The 15,120-nt window shown below is 48.2% G+C and overlaps 1 protein-coding gene across 2 annotated transcripts in view; it reads right to left on the bottom strand.

Annotated features, from left to right (window-relative positions):
* Positions 1-12,360, bottom strand: part of LOC144727705 (copine-2-like) — a 62,254-nt gene extending 49,894 nt beyond the window's left edge. For both annotated transcript variants that reach the window (XM_078606734.1, XM_078606735.1), the window contains exon 1: positions 11,279-12,360. The gene's annotated coding sequence lies outside the window, so the exon portion shown is untranslated. The remainder of the gene's footprint in view (positions 1-11,278) is intronic.
* Between the last annotated feature and the right edge of the window lie 2,760 nt (positions 12,361-15,120).

Here is a 15,120-nt window from a genome sequence, read left to right as displayed (position 1 = left end):
GCTGCAATATGCTGGCATTACAAAACAAAGTACACCAAGCATACTGATCATCCGTGAAGCCAACTGCTGCTCCAAGTGCCCAGGTATAAGCAGCTTTCACACTCAGCCAGCCCCAATAATGAAGCACCGCAGGAGTTGGGCGCGCTTCCCACAAGCGGCTGACTCACGCGAGCTGCACCTCCACTTTGTTATGTATGACGCCCGGCGCCAACCTACACACACTGAGGAATGCTGCCCACTGATTCCCAGTGCACACAGCTTTCCGCACTCGTGCTTGTATCTACAGCACTCGTGAGTGGGCAGAAGTGCACGCTTGGGGGCCACGTAGTTTAGGCGTGTGGAAAAAAAGCAGAAAAGTGTGCAAAGAAGCAAACACTGAGAGACAGGAGATGATCAGAAAACCTAGGAAATTGTAGATATATTAACTTAACAGAAGTGGACCCGAGCAGGTTACATCGCTAGAAGGGCTGACAAAAGGAATGGTGGTTGGTGGTAGAGACCAACGACAGTGGCAGCCAAAGGAGGAGACCGAGATGGAGAGTTGCTTCACAAGACCATAATCAATGGTGAAGGCTTAGGAAGGCTGCCATCCAGCAGTGGATAGCGCATAGCTGCTGATGACACATTCACATTAATTGCTACATACCTACAGTTGTATAAGTACACATTGAACACAATCAGTGGGATCATGAGAACACCACGTGGACAGTGGCGTCTAGGAAGTAAGTGTTGCACGGTGGTTGGTGTGAATGGCTTTGTTGATAAAGTTATTGAGCGAGAGTTGGCAACGTTCTTGACGGGGAGACCAATGAGAGATACACAGAAAATAATGGATACAGATGCATGAACCCACGTAAAAGCATGCACCTTTACATGGATGGGGTGGGATCGCTGATGCACACATGCACATAGGTATAGACACACAGCAGAAGCGGCAGATGCCGTGATTAGTCTGATCATAAGCATACATGGCCAGGTAATTAAAACACACTCAATCCGTACAAACTCAGACGGGCACCTGCTCCCATTAAACCTGCACACAAGCGTAGAGAGAAAGCTTTCATCCATTTTGACAGCGAGCAGAATCCAAGCTCCGCAGGGCAGCGAATATGAACGTGTCCATAATGAAGAGTGATGCCAGAGTCAGGGGTTCATTTTGCAGACTCCCACACGCCGGACTTTTGAGCCATAATTGTATTTCTGTCCGTTAATTGGCTCCTACGCAATGCAAACGTCAGAGACGCCTCCGTGTAAAATGGAGCATTCGCCCGGGTATTCGCGGAAAGCCTCTCTCCAGATTCACGAGCACTTCCAGCAACAAGGAGTCACCCGCTCTCTGCAGTATCACACACGCGCAGTTGTATAAGGACTATGGCCATTACATAACCACCTTCAGTGAAAATGTACATTGATTTAGATCAGAGGCTACAGGGATTTTTTCATCGTGTACGTTTGTGCAACCGCGCCGGCAGTTGAAACAATGAAGCAAGTTTCTTAAAATCCCTCTGCCTCCTACACCGCAGTTGGGTCGATTGACAGGTCGCGTGTGGTGAAGAAAAGTGTAGGTACTCCCACTCCTAGATTTGAAGTTTTCGTGACTGCAGGGATCCATACTCTTTGGTTCTTTCGGTAAAGTCACGTAGGTATAAAATAAAATAAATTAAATCACGACGTTTCGATCGCAACACAAGCGACCGTCATCAGGCGGAACCGATACAGGAGTCCTGCTGTGAAATTTCAATTTAAAAGATTTCGTGACTGCAGGGAATATGAAGTCGCGCTGTGATTTAATTTAATTAATTTTATTTTATACCTACGTGACTTTACCGAAAGAACCAAAGAGTATACTCCCATTCCTTCCAATGTCTGGCCAGCGTCTAATAGTATGCCAAAATATCCTTTCGAGGTGTGCTCAAAAGCTCCCTCGAGTGTATATGCCCTCTTCCGCCAGCGGTGAAGTGACCAAATAATTGCAAGGCCGTGCCTGTGTGCTTTTATGCAACCGACTACTGTTCTGCAGCACCTTCTCTTGCCATGGGGGCAAATTTGTGACGAATAGCAAACTGACTTGTGCTTCAAATCACAATATAAATAATAATAGTGATAAATCAGAGCTGAAGGTCGTCCCTACCGTCACAATGCATTCACGACAATGAAACCTGACGACATCGCCTTTTCTAGGAGGAAAGGGAAATTAGACTGGTTGTCAGGACAGTAGTTGGGGGTTACCCACACTTTGCAACATCGCATGTGACATGTGATTAAATTACTACAGTAGATAATATTTTACTGCCGAGGGAGCTGGAGCAACGTTAGATGAAGAAACTCGGTGAACAACCAATTTGACCCGGCGTCAAACCAGGCGGCTCTGTCATGGAGGACGTAAACTCAAGCACCGAAGTAACAACTGAGGTGGAACCAACAACAGGAGTGGAACTCACCCAGCCTCCCAGACCTGCAGTCGAGAGGAGACTACCAGGGCACAGACCGTATGTGAAGTGGCCTGGCGCCAGTGACAAGAAGTTGTGGGAAACAGTGAATACTGACCTTACCTTGACCCTCGAGAAACTTCGAGGCACAGTGGAGAAGAAGTTGGAGAGGATGGGGGACATCATCTATGAGTACGGGGCAGAAAGCTTTGGAGTGCAAGAGGCAAAAGGCGGGAGAAAGGTTCCAACCCCACCAGTTTCCAGGAGGCAACAAGAAATCAAGCGCCTCGTTCAAGAAAGGAGACAGCTTAAGAAACAGTGGAAGAAAGCCTCGGAAGTGGAAAAGGAGGGCATAGAGGCACTTCAGGCTGACATCAAAACCCGGTTGGCATCCCTCCGTAGAGCAGAAAACCTACGGAAGCGCAGAAGGAAGAAAGAACAAACTAGAACTCGATTCTATAAAGATCCCTTCAAGTTCCTTAAAAGTCTCTTCACGAAGGAAAAAAGTGGAGTTCTAAAAACAACAAAGAAAGACCTAGAAGAGCACCTGAGAACAACAAACTTTGACTCAAAGCGACATGAACATCTGGCCATCCCATCAGATATCCCACCCATTGAACCCCCGGAACATCATATTGAGACCAGCCCTCCGACATGGAAAGAGGTGGAAAACACAGTTCGAAGGGCAAGAACAGCATCAGCCCCGGGGCCAAATGGAGTCCCATACAAAGTGTATAAGAACGCACCAGACGTCCTGAGGTTCCTCTGGAGGCTCATGAGAACAGCTTGGCAAAAGAAGATAATACCCAAAGTGTGGTGTAGGGCAGGCGGGGTCCTGATCCCTAAGGAGAAGGATGCAGTGAACATCAGCCAATTCCGCCCAATCTCCTTACTGAATGTCGAGGGTAAAATCTTCTTTAGGGTCATTGCCCAGAGGATGGCCGAGTACCTGCAAAGGAATGCGTACGTCGATACATCTGTACAGAAGGCAGGAATATCAGGGTTCTCTGGCTGCTTGGAACATTCCAGCATGATCTGGCACCAGATCCAAATGGCCAAGGTGGAGAAAAGGGACCTCCATGTAGTCTTCCTCGACCTCGCCAATGCATTTGGCTCTGTGCCCCATGAACTCCTGTGGTCTGCCTTCAGATTTTTCCACATACCGGACACCATCACAACCCTGGTGAAGTCGTACTTTCAGGATCTGCAGTTCTGCTTCACCACCTCAGAGTTCACCACCTCATGGCAATGCCTGAATGTAGGTATAATGGCGGGATGTACCATTTCTCCATTGGCATTCATAATGGCAATGGAGGTTATCATCAGATCCTCAAAATGGGTTGCTGGTGGACAGCGAGTCGACCCTGGTTTTCGCCTCCCTCCACTCAGAGCCTACATGGACGACATTACAACATTGACCACCACTGTCCCATGCACCAGGAGACTGCTCAGAAAACTCGAGGAAAACATCAGCTGGGCCCGTATGAAGATTAAACCACCCAAGTCACACAGCATCTCGATTGTGAAGGGAGTACTCTGTGACCTGAAATTCTTCATCGGAGATGACCAAATCCCAACAGTGTCTGAGCAGCCGGTAAAAAGCCTTGGAAGGTGGTATGATGCAAGCCTGAAGGACAAAGACCAGGTGCAACAGCTGCGCAAAGACATCAGTAGTAGCCTACAGTCCATCGACCACACCCAGCTACCTGGAAAGTTAAAGGCCTGGTGTCTGCAGTTTGGTCTCCTACCCCGGGTGTTGTGGCCCCTAGCAGTGTATGAGGTTCCAATCTCAACAGTGGAGAAGATGGAAAGAGGAGTCACGAGCTACTTAAAGAAGTGGCTCGGAGTTCCATGATGCCTTACCACCATAGGCCTCTATGGAGATGGTGTCCTCAAGCTGCCCCTCACCAGTCTAACCGAGGAATTCAAGTGTGCAAAAACCAGGCTCCAGATGACACTGAATGAATCTCGAGACCCAGTGGTGAGCAACAACGCGCCGACCTTGGCAACTGGGCGCAAATGGAGGCCAGGAAAAGCAGTCCAGGAGGCAACAGCAGCCCTCAGACATGCTGACATTGTGGGTCATGTTCAGCAAGGGAGAGGAGGCCTTGGGCTAACTAGCCGTGCTGCTTGGAGTAAGGCCACTGCACCAGAGCGGCGGAAGATGGTAGTGCAGGAAGTACGCCATCAGGAGGAGGCTGCAAGGTGGGCCAAGGCAGTCTCTCTTGCCAAACAGGGACAGTGGACTCGATGGGACAGTGTGGAGAAGAGGAAGATCAGCTGGAAGGATCTGTGGGCCATGGAAGCGAGGCGGTTGAGCTTTTCCATCAGAGCAACATATGACGTCCTTCCAACACCAGTTAATCTTCACCAATGGTATGGTGAAGATCCGGACTGTGCCCTCTGTTCCATGCCAGCCAACCTCAGGCACATTCTCACAGGGTGTAAAACAAGCCTCACCCAAGGACACTACACTTGGCGTCACAACCAAGTCCTTAAAAACCTTGCGTCCGCCTTGGAGGACAAGCGAGCTGCCACCAACTCCCTACCACCCCCAGCAGCATTACACCCCTTACGGACGACCTTTGTCCGCGAAGGGGCTAAACCACCGAAGAGCGGCTCTACACCAATAGAGCGAGACCAGCTGCGCTTGGCCCGCGACTGGAAAATGCTAGCTGACATTGGCCGGCAACTTGTGTTTCCTCCGGAGATCGCAACCACCACCCTAAGACCTGACATGGTGCTCTGGTCCCGTTCGCTCAAGAAGGTCTTCATCATTGAGCTCACAGTACCCTGGGAGGACTCAGTAGATGAGGCTTATGAGCGAAAACATCTGCGCTATTCCGATCTAGCTACCGAAGCACGGCATCATGGCTGGAACACAGAAGTCCGACCAGTGGAGGTGGGCTGCAGAGGTTTTGTGGCAACATCTACAACCAGACTGCTTAGAGACCTGGGAATTAAGGGCCAGAGCCAGCGTTCGGCAATCAGAGCTGTATCGGAGGCGGCAGAAGGCAGCAGTCAGTGGCTCTGGATGAAGAGGAAAGACCCCAGCTGGGCCCCAAAGTGAGAGGGCCAGGAGGTATGCAGTCAACAATGCTTGACTCAGGGAGGAGGACACCCCTGCCATGCATAGTCCCATGGGATGTTGGCTATCAACAACAAGGCAACTCCTATGACTAATTGGGAATGGGACGCGAGCGTAGGATTGATCACCCTGTCGCTGGCCGTCTTTGGGGAGGGTGTATAGTATGAAAGGCCGAAACACCCTAGGATCCAAAGGTTCACTACTGACGATGCGCTCCCCAAATTTCACCAGGCTCACTGTTCATGAACTCTTGGAAGTGCTTGCACAAAGGATAGTAACATCTCATCCTGTGTTCTTTGGAATCTGCAGCACCTTCTCTTGCCATGGGGGCAAATTTGTGACGAATAGCAAACTGACTTGTGCTTCAAATCACAATATAAATAATAATAGTGATAAATCAGAGCTGAAGGTCGTCCCTACCGTCACAATGCATTCACGACAATGAAACCTGATGACATCGCCTTTTCTAGGGGGAAAGAGAAATTAGACTGGTTGTCAGGACAGTAGTTGGGGGTTACCCACACTTTGCACCATCGCATGTGACATGTGATTAAATTACTACAGTAGATAATATTTTACTGCCGAGGGAGCTGGAGCAACGTTAGATGAAGAAACTCGGTGAACAACCAATTTGACCCGGCGTCAAACCAGGCGGCTCTGGATTGAGTGCAACAAGCCTGCCTCCATGTTAAGGTGGTCTCACACGTGAACATGTGCGTATACAAATCACAAATAGAAAAAAAAACTCTATTATGGATGATATTGGTCGCGAAAGCTTATGTGTTAAACAGAAAAAATATATAATCAGTAACCATGTATTGTGGTTAACGCCCATTTACTACTATAATGAGCCACGGATGTCTGTGTGTCCCGTGCGTGACACCACTCCACGTCGGCCAGCCCCCCTAATTAATACTCATGAGTGGGTGACGTCACACCCTATGTAGCACCCCCCTCATAAATAATCATTAGTGACGTCACACCACATGTAGCACCCCCCTCATTAATAACCATGAGCAAGTGACGTCACTCTACATGGAACAGCCCCCCACATGAATTATCATAAAGAGGTGACGCCTTCCAAATGGACACCCCCACCATTAATATGAATTAGCGGCGGGGGGGGCGAGGCGCCTCCTCCCCCCTCCTCAGCGTCAACTTACAACCCTCACTACAAAGGCAGAACCCTCACGTCACGCGATCTCCGTAACGCTGTTGAGACATAGAAGTAAAAAGGACGTCGTGATGAACAAGGGATTATAACCTTTAAATGAAATAAGTCTGTATCACCGCGGCCTTACAAATCGCACACGAATGGATGGATGCAATGAATATCACGTCTCGGTCTGCTTTTCGCTTGCAAGTTTCAGATTTACTGAAATACACCCGTTCTTGGACGGGCAAAAGGCTAGTTTCATTATATTATGTAAACGTGGATATTGCATTATCTGAGTTGAACAATAAAAATATGCAGATTTTGCATTTGTAACACAGGCAAAAATTTTGCACAATTACTATGACTAGGAATTGAATAAACACAAGCTTAGACATAAAGCGATGTAATATCACATGCAAATGGATGACAAAAGATTTTGTGTGTTTTGTATGGCCTCCCCTTGGTCGACTCAGCCTTAAATGAGTACTGTACCCGGTGCGTTGTGTAAACATTAGCATTGGGAAGCAAAAAGCAGCCGAACGTAGTGCTGATAATCACGCCATCCCCTCATTTGCTGTACCAGCTTTAATAGGTGCTCGCTAACAACACATTTCCTACAGGGTATAAGGCTATCCATGACCTTTTTATATATACATATACTGGGTCTGTGTGTGCTAAAATTCAATTTTCGTATTTACAAAATACTCTACACGGTACACTCATTTCCTACCATACTGTGAAAACAGCGGGTATCTAGTATAGTACCATAGAGAATTGTGTAATTTAAATCTTATGTCTCAGAACTTCAAAGGAAAAATGGATATGCTTTAACTTTACATTGTGTAAACGCCACATAAAACGTTAATGTACAGAGTGAACACTTCATTCGATGCAGAATCTGCCCAACTAAAGTCACGTCCACACCACTCATCAATGTCATTTGAAAGTGGCCCATTGTGATTCAGTGCGAAAGCTCACAGCGCGTAAAAAACCCAAACCGCTTTTATACAATAAGTAAATACTGTACATGAACCACTATACATTACTGTAAATGTATTACTATTGTACAATACTGTACATCACAACACAGTAATAACTTGAATCCCAACAACAATTCAGCTTGATACTGAATGTGGTACAGGTGGAGTGTCTATGACCAAATCACTCGGAAGAGTAAGGATCTCGGAAGCTAAGCAGGGTTTTTGAGCCTGGACAATAATACGATGGGCATGCATAACATGTATTGGAGGCTACGTTATGGGCATCATGCTCCCCACCTTCACCAACAAGGTGAAGCATTGTTAAATAACCCCCTTGACCCAAAGGCATAACGCATCAAACAGTGCCCTGACAAAGGGCTGTATAATTACAATACGCGGTGTTAAAATTCAGCATACAAAACACATAGAGCCCTTGGAAACTAAAGTATTTTTCAATAATGCAAATGCTGTAAAAATGTTTGCACAGCGAGGCAATACATTCAGCGTATCTGACCATGAACTTAAAACGAAGGATGACCCAAAGAAAATTGTCGAGAATTTCATTTTATTTGCTGTTTGCCGGACAAAACTGTTTGTTTGTGTTCCCCAGATAGACCATAATCTGACACCCTTATTTGACGGATTCACATTACATGTGTGCTGTGTGTGTCGTGTGTGTCATACAGAGTCTCGGCGAGACTGTTGGGCAAACCGAGCTGGGGTTTTTTTCTGGCCTCGTTCCTGGAATAAATTCCTATCACAGCTTCTAGCTTAGCGCCGGGATCTCGAGGGTGGGTAGACACCGAGAGCCCGTTGAGCATTGCGAGAAACATTCCGTCCCCATCGGAAACAGGAAAAGAAAACCACACCCACGTGTTGTTTCTCACAATGTGTGGTTTTCTGTCAATCCACTACTGGATGAACGCCTCCACCAAGCCGTCACTATTTATGAGGATCCTGCAAATGTAACAATGCACCGAGCACCTGCACACACATGTTGATTTAATCACTCCATCAATGCTTTGAATGCCCTCTCGGACGTGTAATAATCGCCTTTGGCTGCCACTCCATTGCTATTTTTTCCCAACGACCACCATCAGTGCCAGTGACGTGTCCTGCCCAAAGCCCACTTTTCTTTACAGTCAAAAATATGCATCTAACTTGCGTACATTCTCTAATCTCTCATTCCCCAAATACAAAGCCTTAATTGAAACCAGAAAAATGTGTTCAAATGGAAACTTTGAGGAACAAAATAAACAATCGTGATTACTTACATGATCATGGCAGCAAATGCTTTCATGCCCAAGTGATCCTGAGTCAGTGGTGCAAATTCTACGTTCTCATGGCAGGAATCAGAAGTGAATAATAGTACAGCTACTGTTGACTGCTTATAAGTCTGTTCAGGCATACTGGGTGTGACTCCTTATACGGTACTGCTTTGATCTTTTAAAAAATCTCTTTAAGGTTATGGATCACAGTATGTGTTTTATCCATTGTTAGAAGTAGGCCTTCCCCCACACACAATCTGTCACTCATGGGGCTTGTTTGACCATACTTCACCATGCTGGTCAGCGCAGGTTGGTGAAGACAAGAAGCATACAAGGTGAGAGCACAGACGTACACCTACAGCAAAGCAATTCATTTTGCTGCACTAACCTATGCTGCCCACAACATCGCCCCACAGCCTATAACACGGTGGTCACCCATCAAAGAACTATGTCAGACTCCAACCTGATTAGCTTGGGAGATCTGACGAGATCGGGCACATTCCGGCAAATTTGGCCACAGGCTCCAAATCGTAGTGACGTTAAAGACATTTCATTCGAGGTTATTATACTGTGCTGTTATATTTTTTTGGATAAAAAAAATCGTTGGCTTTGCAAATAACCACATACCGTACTATGCAATGTGACCCTAATCGTTCTGTTATACACTGCATATAGTGATGTTGGAAAAACTTTCAGCCTCAGGAAATTACCCACTTCCATGGAGATTGTGACTGGAGCCACTTAAGTTACATAACCAGGGTTGGATGTCAACATTCGGACGCTTGTGTAACCGAGAGCTCACTCGGTAAGTTCAAGAAAACGCAACTATTTGGTAGCACAAACGTGACCGTGGGTTTGCTCCATCGGTACACGTGGTGGAAATATGGGCCTATTCCCCCCGCATGCAAATATCTACAAAGGTAAAGACTAATAATGATCGGATGTGGGCTGACAGCCGTAAGAACTCACTTCTTACATAACGCCTTTACGATATATCCGCATACGGTACAGATACCATAATCAGTCCACTGCCGGATGAAGCCACCGGTAACCCCCCCAATTGTGTGCGGGTCGTGGAGGTTGTTTGACCACGCTGGCCAGATCAGGGGACGTGGAAGCATGAGTGGAGTACAATGGATTTTGCTGCACTTCAGTCTGCTGACCGGCACGTAGCCCTGTGACACACCACCCAGCTTGTGCACGATGACTACCCATCATCATCTCAAGTGCAGGACCGTCAAATCCAGGCTCAAACCCTGCTTAGCTTCCCAGATCTGACGAGCACCCAAGTCAGTGGATTGAGCCAATGAACAAATCACTCGGTATTGGCACGGTATATACGTACAATATGCATAATTTAAAAGATGTACATGAATCAGATATTACACAAATTACTTGTCCATTGATGGCTGCCGTTGACAGCGGTGGACAAGCACAAATAAAATAAATCTACACAATTGTACAGAAATCTTGATTTGAAGCTTTCGTGACTGTAGGAATCCCATACTCTTTGGTTCTTTCGGTAAAGTCACGTAGGTAGAAAAAATAATTGTACATAACCCTACCGTTAAAAAAAATTAACTAGAATTTGCGACGTTTCGGGCAAATAATTGAGCTGTGCAAAGGCCACTGCCCGAAACGTCGCACAGTATAGATATTGGCCCTTCCGCATGAGCATGTAACATTATTTACAAAAAAATAAGGGTCACTGTCCGAAACGTCGACGTCGAACAATGTTCCTTTTACGATAGTATTATTGACGAACGTAATCGGTAAATACACTCCATTGTACATCGACTTAGTTGAGACTCTAAACCCGACGCCGTGCAGCCGACACACGCCGCTCTCATAGCCGAACATCAACATCACCAACATCATCAACATCACCAACATCATCAACATCACCAACAACATCGCCAACATCACCAACATCATCAACATCACCAACATCATCAACATCACCAACATCACCAACATCGTCAACATCACTCAACATCACCAATATCACCAACATCACCAATATCACCAACATCACCACCAACATCATCAACATCACCAACATCATCAACATCACCAACATCATCAATATCATCACCAACATCATCAACATCACCAACATCATCAACATCATCAACATCATCACCACCAACATCACCAACATCACCAACATCATTATCATCAACATCATCATCACCAACATCACCAACATCATCATCACCAACATCATCAACATCACCAACATCATCATCAACATCATCACCAACATCATCATCACCAACATCATCATCACCAACATCATCATCACCAACATCACCATCATCACCAACATCACCACACCAATGTCTGAGCCAACTTACCAGACAGCTCCAGCCACTTGCAGCAGCAGCAGCTGGTTTCGCAATAGACGTGGCAAGGAGTCCGTCTTGAAGGAGATGAAGAAGAAGTTCTTGTTGGCTGTCGATGTGCTGAGATAAACAACAACTCCTTGTTGTTGTTGACTGAGTGACCAGTCACTTCTTCTTACTCAGGCGACCAGCCAGACCCTGACACGAACTGGTCGCACGGACCCCTTCAGCTGCGGATCGATGGCTGTTGATATTGTTGTGGTTGTTGTTGTTTCCTGTCGATGTTGTTGTTTGTTGTCGAGGTTGTTGATGTATTTATTAGTTGTTGCTGTTGATGATGTTGATGGGAGTGGTTGTTGTTGCTGTCTACGTTCTCGATGGGGTTCTTGATGTCGATGGTAGCGACTTGCTGCTGTACGATGTTGTTGATGTATTTATTGGTGGTTGCTATCGATGATGTGGTGCTTGCTATCGATGATGTTGATTGGAGTGGTTGTTCCTGCCGACGGTTGTCGATGGGGCCTGTTGCTGTCCAATATTGTTGATGTATTGATTGGTTGTTGATGTCGATGGGAGTGGTTGTTGATGTCGCGGATGTAGGTTGTTTGCTCTTGATGCCACGTCGTGTCGTCTCAGCTCGTGTTTGCTGTCGCAGGCAGCAATGATGATGAGGAAGACGTGTGTGTGTGTGCTCTTCACAGTGAGTCACACTTTAACACGCGATCTTAGCAGCGTAAACAATGGCAATAAACTTCACGCGCGATATCCTCGTGCTCGGTCACTAGCAATCACTTCCATCTCGTGCTCCCTTAACAAAATAAAAACCCTAAAACAATGAAAGTTCACGCGGCCACATGAATGTCCTCGTCGTTGTGGCCGGGTTCAGGGCGTCAGGGCGAGGAGCAAAAGCTCAACAACAACAAAGCTCAACTAAACTTTGATGTTTCGGTTTTGTTTTCCAATGTTCGTGGCGTCGCGCAACGGGAGAGTTTAAATGCGAGAGGGGGGGGGGCAGGGAGGGAGGGAGGGGGCAGCGACTGCGAAATCTGCGCAGCTCCACGCGCGCGTCCACGGCAGCCAGCCGCGAGTGAGCGACTCCTCGCCAAGCGCAACACTCCCCCCCTCCACCACCACCACCACTCCACTACAAGCCCCGCCCCTTCAAGATAGCCCCGCCCATTCGCTTGTGAGGCACCGCCCCTTCTAGGATAACCCCGCCTGGATCTACTACAGCCCCCTCCCCACTATAGCCCTGCCCCTCTACTATAGCCCCGCCCCTCTACTATAGCCCCGCCCCTCTACTACAGCCCCCCTCCCTACTACAGCCCCCCTCCCCACTATAGCCCCGCCCCTCTACTACAGCCCCCCTCCCTACTATAGCCCCGCCCCTCCACTACAGCCCCGCCCCTCTACTATAGCCCCGCCCCTCTACTACAGCCCCCCCACACTATAGCCCCGCCCCTCTACTACAGCCCCCCTCTCCACTATAGCCCCGCCCCTCCACTACAGCCTCGCCCCTCTACTACAGCCCCCCTTCCTACTACAGCCCCCCTTCCTACTACAGCCCCCCTCCCCACTATAGCCCCGCCCCTCCACTACAGCCCCGCCCCTCTACTACAGCCCCCGCCCCTCTACTATAGTCCTGCCCCTCTACTACAGCCCCCCTCCCTACTACAGCCCCCCTCCCCACTATAGCCCCGCCCCTCTACTACAGCCCCCCTCCCCACTATAGCCCCGCCCCTCTACTATAGTCCCCCCTCTCTACTACAGCCCCCCTCCCTACTACAGCCCACCTCCCCACTATAGCCCCGCCCCTCTACTATAGTCCCGCCTCTCTACTGCAGCCCCCCTGCCCACTATAGCCCCGCCCCTCTACTACAGCCCCCCCCCCCACTATAGCCCCACCCCTCTACTATAGCCCCGCCTCTCTACTACAGCCCCACTATAGCACCACCCCTCTACTACAGCCCCCCTCCCCACTATAGCCCCGCCCCTCTACTATAGTCCCCGCCCCTCTACTACAGCCCCCCTCCCCACTATAGCCCCGCCTCTCTACTACAGCCCCCCTCCCCACTACAGCCCCCCTCCCCACTATAGTCCCGTCCCTCCACAATGACCCTGCCTCCGCCGAGATAGTCCCGCCCACCAATTGTGAGGCCACGCCCCCCTTGTCCCCCACCCCCCTCCCGGCTCACGCCGACTGTGACGAAATGATTGGGCTATTCCTATGTTTACAAGTGGTGCATGTGAAATACGAAACGCAGAAGATCCCCATGATCTTTGATCTTCCACGAAGCTCATGGTCCACCCTAAACCGCACAAACTATGGCGGATACCTGATGCACAATTTGAAATAAAAAACTTTCCAGTGTACGACTGTGGTCATCCAGAACAGACCGTACAACATACAACGATTCAATGCCCCGATCCACAAATACGAAGGAGAGACATCACAGCGGAACACAATGCTGCTCCTGATGCGGTTATCTGGCTTGACTGCCTGAATGTGAAATTGTAGTCCCTCTGCATCTACGTCAGCCATACGAAAGGAGAAGTGGTGCATGTGTAACTTCGCCTACATTTATAAACAGAAACAGAGAAGACTCCGAAAATCGTGTACGTTTGAACCCAAATGGGTAACACAATTGAATAAAATATACTTACTGTTCCACACTTGGAACAATCGGTAGCGCCTCAACTCTCACTCTGACCGTTCTATTATAATACAACTTCATTGAAAGCTCTCATAACACAGGCGCTCTTTCTCTTCTCCAGGCTGAACTCTATAACTGCCCTTCCACCCTTTCTTTATCTGCCCTTCAATTCACTTAACTGCCTTAACTGCCTTTCAGCTCATTTAACAGCCTTAACTGCCCTTAACTCGCTTAATTGTATTAACTGCCCTAACATTCCTTAACTCTCTTAATTGATAGCCTTGTGTCTGTCCGCTCATCACACTCACAATGTGTCACGAGCTGGTGGGCCGGGGCTCTAATCCACTTCATGGTGGTGTTGGTGTTCACATTCAGAATTTTTATACTGGTAGGAACCTCCTGCCCACAGGGGATTATTGTGTCCGTCGTGCAGGGGCTGGGTGGAGAGGGAGGGGCTGGGTGGGGAGGGGAGGGTGGGGAGGGGCTGGGTGGGGAGGGAGGGGCTGGGTGGGGAGGAGAGGGTGGGGAGGGGCTGGGTGGGGGAGGGTGGGGCTGGGTGGGGGGTGGGAGGGGTGTGGCTGGGTGGGGTGTGGCTGGTTTGGGAGGGGCTGGTCACGCCGTGGTGCCCTTATAAAACTCAACGTTTAACCTACTCACGCCGGCTTGTGCCCGCCCTCACAGTCGGGCATATTTGCGGAATACACCACTGACCCTGGCCATTGACCGAGCAACCCAACGTTCCTACCAGCTCCCTCCGCAGGAATGTGTTTTATACTGGCGAAATCCGATGAGCTATTACGCTCTTTTTCACAGATGTCCAGTAGGGGTAGGTCGGAATGTTACAACAACAATTCAGCACCACGAGTCGGGAGTCTCATTCCTGTCATTCCCTTTTGTGGTGCCACATCCGTTATACCACGTCGCCCCTCAATGCCCTTATACATGATGCAATACCTTCATAAGGATTTTTTCACCACATGTGCATACGTCTAAATAATAATAAAAAAACGTAACACATTCGTAAATAACAATGTGGGATTAAAGTAAGCACATAATAGGTGACGTTTCAGACAATGCTCCTTATTTATAGCACATAAATAAAACTAGTTTTGCAAGAGAGATTGAGTGGATGAGATTTTGAGATTTTAGTAAATGTTTTAATGGTTCCCGATAAAGAGTTTTTTTTATTTAATAATAAAA

Source organism: Lampetra planeri, chromosome 26, assembly GCF_965212315.1.
Source record: "Lampetra planeri chromosome 26, kcLamPlan1.2.h2, whole genome shotgun sequence".
Classification (NCBI taxonomy): domain Eukaryota; kingdom Metazoa; phylum Chordata; class Hyperoartia; order Petromyzontiformes; family Petromyzontidae; genus Lampetra; species Lampetra planeri.
The sequence above is the reverse complement of the archived record's forward strand: the minus strand, read 5'-3'. Positions and strand labels throughout refer to the sequence as shown.